Source organism: Hyla sarda, chromosome 8, assembly GCF_029499605.1.
Source record: "Hyla sarda isolate aHylSar1 chromosome 8, aHylSar1.hap1, whole genome shotgun sequence".
Classification (NCBI taxonomy): Eukaryota; Metazoa; Chordata; class Amphibia; order Anura; family Hylidae; genus Hyla; species Hyla sarda.
In genome coordinates, this window is record NC_079196.1 from 112,294,951 (window position 1) to 112,309,156 (window position 14,206).

Consider the following 14,206-nt stretch of genomic DNA (forward strand, 5'->3'; position numbering starts at 1 on the left):
TGGGTGGTGCTGAATCCTGTTAAATGACGTTAGGGTCTCATGCCTATACACAAGGGTGTGTCATTGCTGTTGCTTGACCATGCATTGGTTTCTGTGGTCAGTGAATGATAAAAACAAAATTTACCATCCATTGATGGATGGGAAATCCGCCATGAGGCATTTGTTTTTAGAAACTGCTGCTCACAACCAATGTTGCAATGGAGTGTCTCCATCTGCTGGTGGTATTGGAAAGGCATTAGTGCTATGACAGGGTCTGAAGAAGAAGACGGAAAAAAATATATATAAAAATAAAAAGAGAGAGAGAGAGAGAGAGACTGACTTAGTGAGCGAGTGAGTGAGAGAGTGAGAGTGAGTGAGAGTGAATGAGTGAGTGAGTGAGTGAGTGAGAACAAATGAGTTAAAGCAAGTGAGGGAAAGAGATCGAATGAATGAAAGTCTGAATGACAGAAAGAAAAAAGGATGAAGAAAGAAGCATGAAGAAAAAAAAATGTATATGGAGTTGCTGACATGAGTGCAATCTACAAAGCCGTTGAGGCTGATCCTCATGGGAGGATTATTGCACCAGGACCCTTAGCACTTTTAAAATGCCATTCAATGCCACTTCTAGGGCTAGATGTAAACTGCAGATGACCATGTTGTGGTAGTTACCATGGATACCCAAGTGATGTGTGAGCTAACACATAGGCCCAACAGATTCCAAGAAGGCCAGAATCACCAGCGGCACCACCATCGGTTGTCAGGTCACCCGGATTCAGCAAATACCAGAGTCCAAAATGATGCAGGTTTATACTGTTAATTTTCAGTTTATCGTTACAGTTGGTGTTATTCCATGTCGGAAGGGACGCAGCTACAGCCAGTGGGGTAACTAGAGACAGGCAGGCAGCTATGTGCAACAAAGGTAGGCGTGTTGTTTTCATATGCAGATCTGAAATATTGTCTTATATGCAAGAGGAGGAGTGATGGGGGTTCAGGCAAAAGCCAGGCTATGGATTGCATTGCTAAATGCTCCATCAGAGTGCAATGGTCGCCTGTCCTTTTTTTTAAGTGATGATGTGGGTTTAGCCTGTGCTGTATGTATGTATGGGTGGCTGACTGCCACCCACCCAGAGAGTGTATGGGAGGCTGGTTGGCTGCCAGCCTTCCTTCCATTCCTATGAGTAATGTGAGTGCTCATGAAGGGGACATGGTTGGGTCCACCCCTTTCCCGGTTATCCCCTCTAGGCCTTTTGGCTTAGATCAAGTGTAAAAAAAAGAAAGGATCTTGCGACAGATCGCATCCTGAGGCACGTTTTTTTTTGTGTGAATACTTGCACTTGGGTGACTTGTGAGCACATACTGATACATACGTTCCCTATCTGGGGACCATAAATTAAATGGATTTTTGAGAAAGGGAGCTGATTTGGAAGCTTGCTTCTGTCGCCCTATGCATTGACCCGATGTGGCAGTATCTTCGGGTAGTGAACAGTGCACCACCCCATTCCAGTGTTAAACAAGAAAGATTCTCATTTAATCCTCCGTGGGTGAGAATTTGAGTTTGAGAATTGGAGACCAAAATGATGAGTTGCACTGACTGGTTTATGAACGTCTATTCATTTAGCGTTTTAATGACCATGTTTGCACACTGATTGGTGTAAAAAAATAAAATAAAACTAAATAATAATAATCTAGCACACCTGTGCAGGTTTGACATGACATGACAGGTAGCTGTCTTGTGGGTGGTGCTGAATCCTGTTAAATGACGTGAGGGTCTCATGCCTATACACAAGGGTGTGTCATTGCTGTTGCTTGACCATGCATTGGTTTCTGTGGTCAGTGAATGATAAAAACAAAATTTACCATCCATTGATGGATGGGAAATCTTCCATGAGGCATTTGTTTTTAGAAACTGCTGCTCACAACCAATGTTGCAATGGAGTGCCTCCATCTGCTGGTGGTATTGGAAAGGCATTAGTGCTATGACAGGGTCTGAAGAAGAAGAAGAAGAAGAAGATGGAAAAAAATATATATATAAAAAGAAAAAGAGAGAGAGAGAGAGAGACTGACTTAGTGAGCGAGTGAGTGAGAGAGTGAGAGTGAGTGAGAGTGAATGAGTGAGTGAGTGATTGAGTGAGTGAGTGAGTGAGAACAAATGAGTTAAAGCAAGTGAGTGAGAGAGATCGAATGAATGAAAGTCTGAATGACAGAAAGAAAAAAGGATGAAGAAAGAAGCATGAAGAAAAAAAAATGTATATGGAGTTGCTGACATGAGTGCAATCTACAAAGCCGTTGAGGCTGATCCTCATGGGAGGATTATTGCACCAGGACCCTTAGCACTTTTAAAATGCCATTCAATGCCACTTCTAGGGCTAGATGTAAACTGCAGATGACCATGTTGTGGTAGTTACCATGGATACCCAAGTGATGTGTGAGCTAACACATAGGCCCAACAGATTCCAAGAAGGCCAGAATCACCAGCGGCACCACCATCGGTTGTCAGGTCACCCGGATTCAGCAAATACCAGAGTCCAAAATGATGCAGGTTTATATTGTTAATTTTCAGTTTATCGTTACAGTTGGTGTTATTCCATGTCGGAAGGGACGCAGCTACAGCCAGTGGGGTAACTAGAGACAGGCAGGCAGCTATGTGCAACAAAGGTAGGCGTGTTGTTTTCATATGCAGATCTGAAATATTGTCTTATATGCAAGAGGAGGAGTGATGGGGGTTCAGGCAAAAGCCAGGCTATGGATTGCATTGCTAAATGCTCCATCAGAGTGCAATGGTCGCCTGTCCTTTTTTAAGTGATGATGTGGGTTTAGCCGGTGCTTTATGTATGTATGGGTGGCTGACTGCCACCCACCCAGAGAGTGTATGGGAGGCTGTTTGGCTGCCAGCCTTCCTTCCATTCCTATGAGTAATGTGAGTGCTCATGAAGGGGACATGGTTGGGTCCACCCCTTTCCCGGTTATCCCCTCTAGGCCTTTTGGCTTAGATCAAGTGTAAAAAAAGAAAGGATCTTGCGACAGATCGCATCCTGAGGCACGTTTTTTTTTGTGTGAATACTTGAACTTGGGTGACTTGTGAGCACATACTGATACATACGTTCCCTATCTGGGGACCATAAATTAAATGGATTTTTGAGAAAGGGAGCTGATTTGGAAGCTTGCTTCTGTCGCCCTATGCATTGACCCGATGTGGCAGTATCTTCGGGTAGTGAACAGTGCACCACCCCATTCCAGTGTTAAACAAGAAAGATTCTCATTTAATCCTCCGTGGGTGAGAATTTGAGTTTGAGAATTGGAGACCAAAATGATGAGTTGCACTGACTGGTTTATGAACGTCTATTCATTTAGCGTTTTAATGACCATGTTTGCACACTGATTGGTGTAAAAAAATAAAATAAAACTAAATAATAATAATCTAGCACACCTGTGCAGGTTTGACATGACATGACAGGTAGCTGTCTTGTGGGTGGTGCTGAATCCTGTTAAATGACGTGAGGGTCTCATGCCTATACACAAGGGTGTGTCATTGCTGTTGCTTGACCATGCATTGGTTTCTGTGGTCAGTGAATGATAAAAACAAAATTTACAATCCATTGATGGATGGGAAATCCGCCATGAGGCATTTGTTTTTAGAAACTGCTGCTCACAACCAATGTTGCAATGGAGTGTCTCCATCTGCTGGTGGTATTGGAAAGGCATTAGTGCTATGACAGGGTCTGAAGAAGAAGAAGAAGACGGAAAAAAATATATATAAAAAGAAAAAGAGAGAGAGAGACTGACTTAGTGAGCGAGTGAGTGAGAGAGTGAGAGTGAGTGAGAGTGAATGAGTGAGTGAGTGATTGAGTGAGTGAGTGAGTGAGAACAAATGAGTTAAAGCAAGTGAGTGAGAGAGATCGAATGAATGAAAGTCTGAATGACAGAAAGAAAAAAGGATGAAGAAAGAAGCATGAAGAAAAAAAAATGTATATGGAGTTGCTGACATGAGTGCAATCTACAAAGCCGTTGAGGCTGATCCTCATGGGAGGATTATTGCACCAGGACCCTTAGCACTTTTAAAATGCCATTCAATGCCACTTCTAGGGCTAGATGTAAACTGCAGATGACCATGTTGTGGTAGTTACCATGGATACCCAAGTGATGTGTGAGCTAACACATAGGCCCAACAGATTCCAAGAAGGCCAGAATCACCAGCGGCACCACCATCGGTTGTCAGGTCACCCGGATTCAGCAAACACCAGAGTCCAAAATGATGCAGGTTTATACTGTTAATTTTCAGTTTATCGTTACAGTTGGTGTTATTCCATGTCGGAAGGGACGCAGCTACAGCCAGTGGGGTAACTAGAGACAGGCAGGCAGCTATGTGCAACAAAGGTAGGCGTGTTGTTTTCATATGCAGATCTGAAATATTGTCTTATATGCAAGAGGAGGAGTGATGGGGGTTCAGGCAAAAGCCAGGCTATGGATTGCATTGCTAAATGCTCCATCAGAGTGCAATGGTTGCCTGTCCTTTTTTTAAGTGATGATGTGGGTTTAGCCTGTGCTGTATGTATGTATGGATGGCTGACTGCCACCCACCCAGAGAGTGTATGGGAGGCTGGTTGGCTGCCAGCCTTCCTTCCATTCCTATGAGTAATGTGAGTGCTCATGAAGGGGACATGGTTGGGTCCACCCCTTTCCCGGTTATCCCCTCTAGGCCTTTTGGCTTAGATCAAGTGTAAAAAAAGAAAGGATCTTGCGACAGATCGCATCCTGAGGCACGTTTTTTTTTGTGTGAATACTTGCACTTGGGTGACTTGTGAGCACATACTGATTCATACGTTCCCTATCTGGGGACCATAAATTAAATGGATTTTTGAGAAAGGGAGCTGATTTAGATGCTTGCTTCTGTCGCCCTATGCATTGACCCGATGTGGCAGTATCTTCGGGTAGTGAACAGTGCACCACCCCATTCCAGTGTTAAACAGGAAAGATTCTCATTTAATCCTCCGTGGGTGAGAATTTGAGTTTGAGAATTGGAGACCAAAATGATGAGTTGCACTGACTGGTTTATGAACGTCTATTCATTTAGCGTTTTAATGACCATGTTTGCACACTGATTGGTTTAAAAAAATAAAATAAAACTAAATAATAATAATCTAGCACACCTGTGCAGGTTTGACATGACATGACAGGTAGCTGTCTTGTGGGTGGTGCTGAATCCTGATAAATGACGTGAGGGTCTCATGCCTATACACAAGGGTGTGTCATTGCTGTTGCTTGACCATGCATTGGTTTCTGTGGTCAGTGAATGATAAAAACAAAATTTACCATCCATTGATGGATGGGAAATCCGCCATGAGGCATTTGTTTTTAGAAACTGCTGCTCACAACCAATGTTGCAATGGAGTGTCTCCATCTGCTGGTGGTATTGGAAAGGCATTAGTGCTATGACAGGGTCTGAAGAAGAAGACGGAAAAAAATATATATAAAAATAAAAAGAGAGAGAGAGAGAGAGAGACTGACTTAGTGAGCGAGTGAGTGAGAGAGTGAGAGTGAGTGAGAGTGAATGAGTGAGTGAGTGAGTGATTGAGTGAGTGAGTGAGTGAGAACAAATGAGTTAAAGCAAGTGAGGGAAAGAGATCGAATGAATGAAAGTCTGAATGACAGAAAGAAAAAAGGATGAAGAAAGAAGCATGAAGAAAAAAAAATGTATATGGAGTTGCTGACATGAGTGCAATCTACAAAGCCGTTGAGGCTGATCCTCATGGGAGGATTATTGCACCAGGACCCTTAGCACTTTTAAAATGCCATTCAATGCCACTTCTAGGGCTAGATGTAAACTGCAGATGACCATGTTGTGGTAGTTACCATGGATACCCAAGTGATGTGTGAGCTAACACATAGGCCCAACAGATTCCAAGAAGGCCAGAATCACCAGCGGCACCACCATCGGTTGTCAGGTCACCCGGATTCAGCAAATACCAGAGTCCAAAATGATGCAGGTTTATACTGTTAATTTTCAGTTTATCGTTACAGTTGGTGTTATTCCATGTCGGAAGGGACGCAGCTACAGCCAGTGGGGTAACTAGAGACAGGCAGGCAGCTATGTGCAACAAAGGTAGGCGTGTTGTTTTCATATGCAGATCTGAAATATTGTCTTATATGCAAGAGGAGGAGTGATGGGGGTTCAGGCAAAAGCCAGGCTATGGATTGCATTGCTAAATGCTCCATCAGAGTGCAATGGTCGCCTGTCCTTTTTTTTAAGTGATGATGTGGGTTTAGCCTGTGCTGTATGTATGTATGGGTGGCTGACTGCCACCCACCCAGAGAGTGTATGGGAGGCTGGTTGGCTGCCAGCCTTCCTTCCATTCCTATGAGTAATGTGAGTGCTCATGAAGGGGACATGGTTGGGTCCACCCCTTTCCCGGTTATCCCCTCTAGGCCTTTTGGCTTAGATCAAGTGTAAAAAAAAGAAAGGATCTTGCGACAGATCGCATCCTGAGGCACGTTTTTTTTTGTGTGAATACTTGCACTTGGGTGACTTGTGAGCACATACTGATACATACGTTCCCTATCTGGGGACCATAAATTAAATGGATTTTTGAGAAAGGGAGCTGATTTGGAAGCTTGCTTCTGTCGCCCTATGCATTGACCCGATGTGGCAGTATCTTCGGGTAGTGAACAGTGCACCACCCCATTCCAGTGTTAAACAAGAAAGATTCTCATTTAATCCTCCGTGGGTGAGAATTTGAGTTTGAGAATTGGAGACCAAAATGATGAGTTGCACTGACTGGTTTATGAACGTCTATTCATTTAGCGTTTTAATGACCATGTTTGCACACTGATTGGTGTAAAAAAATAAAATAAAACTAAATAATAATAATCTAGCACACCTGTGCAGGTTTGACATGACATGACAGGTAGCTGTCTTGTGGGTGGTGCTGAATCCTGTTAAATGATGTGAGGGTCTCATGCCTATACACAAGGGTGTGTCATTGCTGTTGCTTGACCATGCATTGGTTTCTGTGGTCAGTGAATGATAAAAACAAAATTTACAATCCATTGATGGATGGGAAATCCGCCATGAGGCATTTGTTTTTAGAAACTGCTGCTCACAACCAATGTTGCAATGGAGTGTCTCCATCTGCTGGTGGTATTGGAAAGGCATTAGTGCTATGACAGGGTCTGAAGAAGAAGAAGAAGACGGAAAAAAATATATATAAAAAGAAAAAGAGAGAGAGAGACTGACTTAGTGAGCGAGTGAGTGAGAGAGGGAGAGTGAGTGAGAGTGAATGAGTGAGTGAGTGAGTGATTGAGTGAGTGAGTGAGTGAGAACAAATGAGTTAAAGCAAGTGAGTGAGAGAGATCGAATGAATGAAAGTCTGAATGACAGAAAGAAAAAAGGATGAAGAAAGAAGCATGAAGAAAAAAAAATGTATATGGAGTTGCTGACATGAGTGCAATCTACAAAGCCGTTGAGGCTGATCCTCATGGGAGGATTATTGCACCAGGACCCTTAGCACTTTTAAAATGCCATTCAATGCCACTTCTAGGGCTAGATGTAAACTGCAGATGACCATGTTGTGGTAGTTACCATGGATACCCAAGTGATGTGTGAGCTAACACATAGGCCCAACAGATTCCAAGAAGGCCAGAATCACCAGCGGCACCACCATCGGTTGTCAGGTCACCCGGATTCAGCAAACACCAGAGTCCAAAATGATGCAGGTTTATACTGTTAATTTTCAGTTTATCGTTACAGTTGGTGTTATTCCATGTCGGAAGGGACGCAGCTACAGCCAGTGGGGTAACTAGAGACAGGCAGGCAGCTATGTGCAACAAAGGTAGGCGTGTTGTTTTCATATGCAGATCTGAAATATTGTCTTATATGCAAGAGGAGGAGTGATGGGGGTTCAGGCAAAAGCCAGGCTATGGATTGCATTGCTAAATGCTCCATCAGAGTGCAATGGTCGCCTGTCCTTTTTTTAAGTGATGATGTGGGTTTAGCCTGTGTTGTATGTATGTATGGATGGCTGACTGCCACCCACCCAGAGAGTGTATGGGAGGCTGGTTGGCTGCCAGCCTTCCTTCCATTCCTATGAGTAATGTGAGTGCTCATGAAGGGGACATGGTTGGGTCCACCCCTTTCCCGGTTATTCCCTCTAGGCCTTTTGGCTTAGATCAAGTGTAAAAAATGAAAGGATCTTGCGACAGATCGCATCCTGAGGCACGTTTTTTTTTTTTTGTGTGAATACTTGCACTTGGGTGACTTGTGAGCACATACTGATACATACGTTCCCTATCTGGGGACCATAAATTAAATGGATTTTTGAGAAAGGGAGCTGATTTGGAAGCTTGCTTCTGTCGCCCTATGCATTGACCCGATGTGGCAGTATCTTCGGGTAGTGAACAGTGCACCACCCCATTCCAGTGTTAAACAAGAAAGATTCTCATTTAATCCTCCGTGGGTGAGAATTTGAGTTTGAGAATTGGAGACCAAAATGATGAGTTGCACTGACTGGTTTATGAACGTCTATTCATTTAGCGTTTTAATGACCATGTTTGCACACTGATTGGTGTAAAAAAATAAAATAAAACTAAATAATAATAATCTAGTACACCTGTGCAGGTTTGACATGACATGACAGGTAGCTGTCTTGTGGGTGGTGCTGAATCCTGTTAAATGACGTGAGGGTCTCATGCCTATACACAAGGGTGTGTCATTGCTGTTGCTTGACCATGCATTGGTTTCTGTGGTCAGTGAATGATAAAAACAAAATTTACCATCCATTGATGGATGGGAAATCCGCCATGAGGCATTTGTTTTTAGAAACTGCTGCTCACAACCAATGTTGCAATGGAGTGTCTCCATCTGCTGGTGGTATTGGAAAGGCATTAGTGCTATGACAGGGTCTGAAGAAGAAGAAGACGGAAAAAAATATATATAAAAAGAAAAAGGGAGAGAGAGACTGACTTAGTGAGCGAGTGAGTGAGAGAGTGAGAGTGAGTGAGAGTGAATGAGTGAGTGAGTGATTGAGTGAGTGAGTGAGTGAGAACAAATGAGTTAAAGCAAGTGAGTGAGAGAGATCGAATGAATGAAAGTCTGAATGACAGAAAGAAAAAAGGATGAAGAAAGAAGCATGAAGAAAAAAAAATGTATATGGAGTTGCTGACATGAGTGCAATCTACAAAGCCGTTGAGGCTGATCCTCATGGGAGGATTATTGCACCAGGACCCTTAGCACTTTTAAAATGCCATTCAATGCCACTTCTAGGGCTAGATGTAAACTGCAGATGACCATGTTGTGGTAGTTACCATGGATACCCAAGTGATGTGTGAGCTAACACATAGGCCCAACAGATTCCAAGAAGGCCAGAATCACCAGCGGCACCACCATCGGTTGTCAGGTCACCCGGATTCAGCAAACACCAGAGTCCAAAATGATGCAGGTTTATACTGTTAATTTTCAGTTTATCGTTACAGTTGGTGTTATTCCATGTCGGAAGGGACGCAGCTACAGCCAGTGGGGTAACTAGAGACAGGCAGGCAGCTATGTGCAACAAAGGTAGGCGTGTTGTTTTCATATGCAGATCTGAAATATTGTCTTATATGCAAGAGGAGGAGTGATGGGGGTTCAGGCAAAAGCCAGGCTATGGATTGCATTGCTAAATGCTCCATCAGAGTGCAATGGTCGCCTGTCCTTTTTTTAAGTGATGATGTGGGTTTAGCCTGTGTTGTATGTATGTATGGATGGCTGACTGCCACCCACCCAGAGAGTGTATGGGAGGCTGGTTGGCTGCCAGCCTTCCTTCCATTCCTATGAGTAATGTGAGTGCTCATGAAGGGGACATGGTTGGGTCCACCCCTTTCCCGGTTATCCCCTCTAGGCCTTTTGGCTTAGATCAAGTGTAAAAAAAGAAAGGATCTTGCGACAGATCGCATCCTGAGGCACGTTTTTTTTTTTTTTTTGAATACTTGCACTTGGGTGACTTGTGAGCACATACTGATACATACGTTCCCTATCTGGGGACCATAAATTAAATGGATTTTTGAGAAAGGGAGCTGATTTGGAAGCTTGCTTCTGTCGCCCTATGCATTGACCCGATGTGGCAGTATCTTCGGGTAGTGAACAGTGCACCACCCCATTCCAGTGTTAAACAAGAAAGATTCTCATTTAATCCTCCGTGGGTGAGAATTTGAGTTTGAGAATTGGAGACCAAAATGATGAGTTGTACTGACTGGTTTATGAACGTCTATTCATTTAGCGTTTTAATGACCATGTTTGCACACTGATTGGTGTAAAAAAATAAAATAAAACTAAATAATAATAATCTAGCACACCTGTGCAGGTTTGACATGACATGACAGGTAGCTGTCTTGTGGGTGGTGCTGAATCCTGTTAAATGACGTGAGGGTCTCATGCCTATACACAAGGGTGTGTCATTGCTGTTGCTTGACCATGCATTGGTTTCTGTGGTCAGTGAATGATAAAAACAAAATTTACCATCCATTGATGGATGGGAAATCCGCCATGAGGCATTTGTTTTTAGAAACTGCTGCTCACAACCAATGTTGCAATGGAGTGTCTCCATCTGCTGGTGGTATTGGAAAGGCATTAGTGCTATGACAGGGTCTGAAGAAGAAGAAGAAGACGGAAAAAAATATATATAAAAAGAAAAAGAGAGAGAGAGAGAGAGAGAGACTGACTTAGTGAGCGAGTGAGTGAGAGAGTGAGAGTGAGTGAGAGTGAATGAGTGAGTGATTGAGTGAGTGAGTGAGTGAGAACAAATGAGTTAAAGCAAGTGAGTGAGAGAGATCGAATGAATGAAAGTCTGAATGACAGAAAGAAAAAAGGATGAAGAAAGAAGCATGAAGAAAAAAAAATGTATATGGAGTTGCTGACATGAGTGCAATCTACAAAGCCGTTGAGGCTGATCCTCATGGGAGGATTATTGCACCAGGACCCTTAGCACTTTTAAAATGCCATTCAATGCCACTTCTAGGGCTAGATGTAAACTGCAGATGACCATGTTGTGGTAGTTACCATGGATACCCAAATGATGTGTGAGCTAACACATAGGCCCAACAGATTCCAAGAAGGCCAGAATCACCAGCGGCACCACCATCGGTTGTCAGGTCACCCGGATTCAGCAAATACCAGAGTCCAAAATGATGCAGGTTTATACTGTTAATTTTCAGTTTATCGTTACAGTTGGTGTTATTCCATGTCGGAAGGGACGCAGCTACAGCCAGTGGGGTAACTAGAGACAGGCAGGCAGCTATGTGCAACAAAGGTAGGCGTGTTGTTTTCATATGCAGATCTGAAATATTGTCTTATATGCAAGAGGAGGAGTGATGGGGGTTCAGGCAAAAGCCAGGCTATGGATTGCATTGCTAAATGCTCCATCAGAGTGCAATGGTCGCCTGTCCTTTTTTTAAGTGATGATGTGGGTTTAGCCTGTGCTGTATGTATGTATGGATGGCTGACTGCCACCCACCCAACCAGAGAGTGTATGGGAGGCTGGTTGGCTGCCAGCCTTCCTTCCATTCCTATGAGTAATGTGAGTGCTCATGAAGGGGACATGGTTGGGTCCACCCCTTTCCCGGTTATCCCCTCTAGGCCTTTTGGCTTAGATCAAGTGTAAAAAAAGAAAGGATCTTGCGACAGATCGCATCCTGAGGCACGTTTTTTTTTGTTTTTTTGAATACTTGCACTTGGGTGACTTGTGAGCACATACTGATACATACGTTCCCTATCTGGGGACCATAAATTAAATGGATTTTTGAGAAAGGGAGCTGATTTAGAAGCTTGCTTCTGTCGCCCTATGCATTGACCCGATGTGGCAGTATCTTCGGGTAGTGAACAGTGCACCACCCCATTCCAGTGTTAAACAAGAAAGATTCTCATTTAATCCTCCGTGGGTGAGAATTTGAGTTTGAGAATTGGAGACCAAAATGATGAGTTGCACTGACTGGTTTATGAACGTCTATTCATTTAGCGTTTTAATGACCATGTTTGCACACTGATTGGTGTAAAAAAATAAAATAAAACTAAATAATAATAATCTAGCACACCTGTGCAGGTTTGACATGACATGACAGGTAGCTGTCTTGTGGGTGGTGCTGAATCCTGTTAAATGACATGAGGGTCTCATGCCTATACACAAGGGTGTGTCATTGCTGTTGCTTGACCATGCATTGGTTTCTGTGGTCAGTGAATGATAAAAACAAAATTTACCATCCATTGATGGATGGGAAATCCGCCATGAGGCATTTGTTTTTAGAAACTGCTGCTCACAACCAATGTTGCAATGGAGTGTCTCCATCTGCTGGTGGTATTGGAAAGGCATTAGTGCTATGACAGGGTCTGAAGAAGAAGAAGAAGAAGAAGACGGAAAAAAATATATATAAAAAGAAAAAGAGAGAGAGAGAGAGAGACTGACTTAGTGAGCGAGTGAGTGAGAGAGTGAGAGTGAGTGAGAGTGAATGAGTGAGTGATTGAGTGAGTGAGTGAGTGAGAACAAATTAGTAAAAGCAAGTGAGTGAGAGAGATCGAATGAATGAAAGTCTGAATGACAGAAAGAAAAAAGGATGAAGAAAGAAGCATGAAGAAAAAAAAATGTATATGGAGTTGCTGACATGAGTGCAATCTACAAAGCCGTTGAGGCTGATCCTCATGGGAGGATTATTGCACCAGGACCCTTAGCACTTTTAAAATGCCATTCAATGCCACTTCTAGGGCTAGATGTAAACTGCAGATGACCATGTTGTGGTAGTTACCATGGATACCCAAGTGATGTGTGAGCTAACACATAGGCCCAACAGATTCCAAGAAGGCCAGAATCACCAGCGGCACCACCATCGGTTGTCAGGTCACCCGGATTCAGCAAATACCAGAGTCCAAAATGATGCAGGTTTATACTGTTAATTTTCAGTTTATCGTTACAGTTGGTGTTATTCCATGTCGGAAGGGACGCAGCTACAGCCAGTGGGGTAACTAGAGACAGGCAGGCAGCTATGTGCAACAAAGGTAGGCGTGTTGTTTTCATATGCAGATCTGAAATATTGTCTTATATGCAAGAGGAGGAGTGATGGGGGTTCAGGCAAAAGCCAGGCTATGGATTGCATTGCTAAATGCTCCATCAGAGTGCAATGGTCGCCTGTCCTTTTTTTAAGTGATGATGTGGGTTTAGCCTGTGCTGTATGTATGTATGGGTGGCTGACTGCCACCCACCCAGAGAGTGTATGGGAGGCTGGTTGGCTGCCAGCCTTCCTTCCATTCCTATGAGTAATGTGAGTGCTCATGAAGGGGACATGGTTGGGTCCACCCCTTTCCCGGTTATCCCCTCTAGGCCTTTTGGCTTAGATCAAGTGTAAAAAAAAGAAAGGATCTTGCGACAGATCGCATCCTGAGGCACGTTTTTTTTTTTTGTGTGAATACTTGCACTTGGGTGACTTGTGAGCACATACTGATACATACGTTCCCTATCTGGGGACCATAAATTAAATGGATTTTTGAGAAAGGGAGCTGATTTGGAAGCTTGCTTCTGTCGCCCTATGCATTGACCCGATGTGGCAGTATCTTCGGGTAGTGAAAAGTGCACCACCCCATTCCAGTGTTAAACAAGAAAGATTCTCATTTAATCCTCCGTGGGTGAGAATTTGAGTTTGAGAATTGGAGACCAAAATGATGAGTTGCACTGACTGGTTTATGAACGTCTATTCATTTAGCGTTTTAATGACCATGTTTGCACACTGATTGGTGTAAAAAAATAAAATAAAACTAAATAATAATAATCTAGCACACCTGTGCAGGTTTGACATGACATGACAGGTAGCTGTCTTGTGGGTGGTGCTGAATCCTGTTAAATGACGTGAGGGTCTCATGCCTATACACAAGGGTGTGTCATTGCTGTTGCTTGACCATGCATTGGTTTCTGTGGTCAGTGAATGATAAAAACAAAATTTACCATCCATTGATGGATGGGAAATCCGCCATGAGGCATTTGTTTTTAGAAACTGCTGCTCACAACCAATGTTGCAATGGAGTGTCTCCATCTGCTGGTGGTATTGGAAAGGCATTAGTGCTATGACAGGGTCTGAAGAAGAAGAAGAAGAAGAAGAAGACGGAAAAAAATATATATAAAAAGAAAAAGAGAGAGAGAGAGAGAGACTGACTTAGTGAGCGAGTGAGTGAGAGAGTGAGAGTGAGTGAGTGATTGAGTGAGTGAGTGAGAACAAATGA

At 43.3% G+C, this 14,206-nt stretch overlaps 8 pseudogenes; all 8 read left to right on the forward strand.

Moving 5' to 3' along the window:
* The first annotated feature begins 1,210 nt into the window (after positions 1-1,210).
* Positions 1,211-1,475, forward strand: LOC130288544 (U2 spliceosomal RNA; annotated as a pseudogene).
* A 1,469-nt stretch (positions 1,476-2,944) lies between these two features.
* On the forward strand, positions 2,945-3,208 carry LOC130287631 (U2 spliceosomal RNA; annotated as a pseudogene).
* Positions 3,209-4,664: 1,456 nt separating this feature from the next.
* LOC130289354 (U2 spliceosomal RNA) lies at positions 4,665-4,928 on the forward strand (annotated as a pseudogene).
* A 1,463-nt stretch (positions 4,929-6,391) lies between these two features.
* LOC130288545 (U2 spliceosomal RNA) lies at positions 6,392-6,656 on the forward strand (annotated as a pseudogene).
* A 1,460-nt stretch (positions 6,657-8,116) lies between these two features.
* LOC130286843 (U2 spliceosomal RNA) lies at positions 8,117-8,384 on the forward strand (annotated as a pseudogene).
* Positions 8,385-9,837: 1,453 nt separating this feature from the next.
* On the forward strand, positions 9,838-10,104 carry LOC130288412 (U2 spliceosomal RNA; annotated as a pseudogene).
* Positions 10,105-11,570: 1,466 nt separating this feature from the next.
* LOC130287509 (U2 spliceosomal RNA) lies at positions 11,571-11,838 on the forward strand (annotated as a pseudogene).
* Positions 11,839-13,302: 1,464 nt separating this feature from the next.
* On the forward strand, positions 13,303-13,570 carry LOC130289679 (U2 spliceosomal RNA; annotated as a pseudogene).
* Positions 13,571-14,206: the final 636 nt, after the last annotated feature.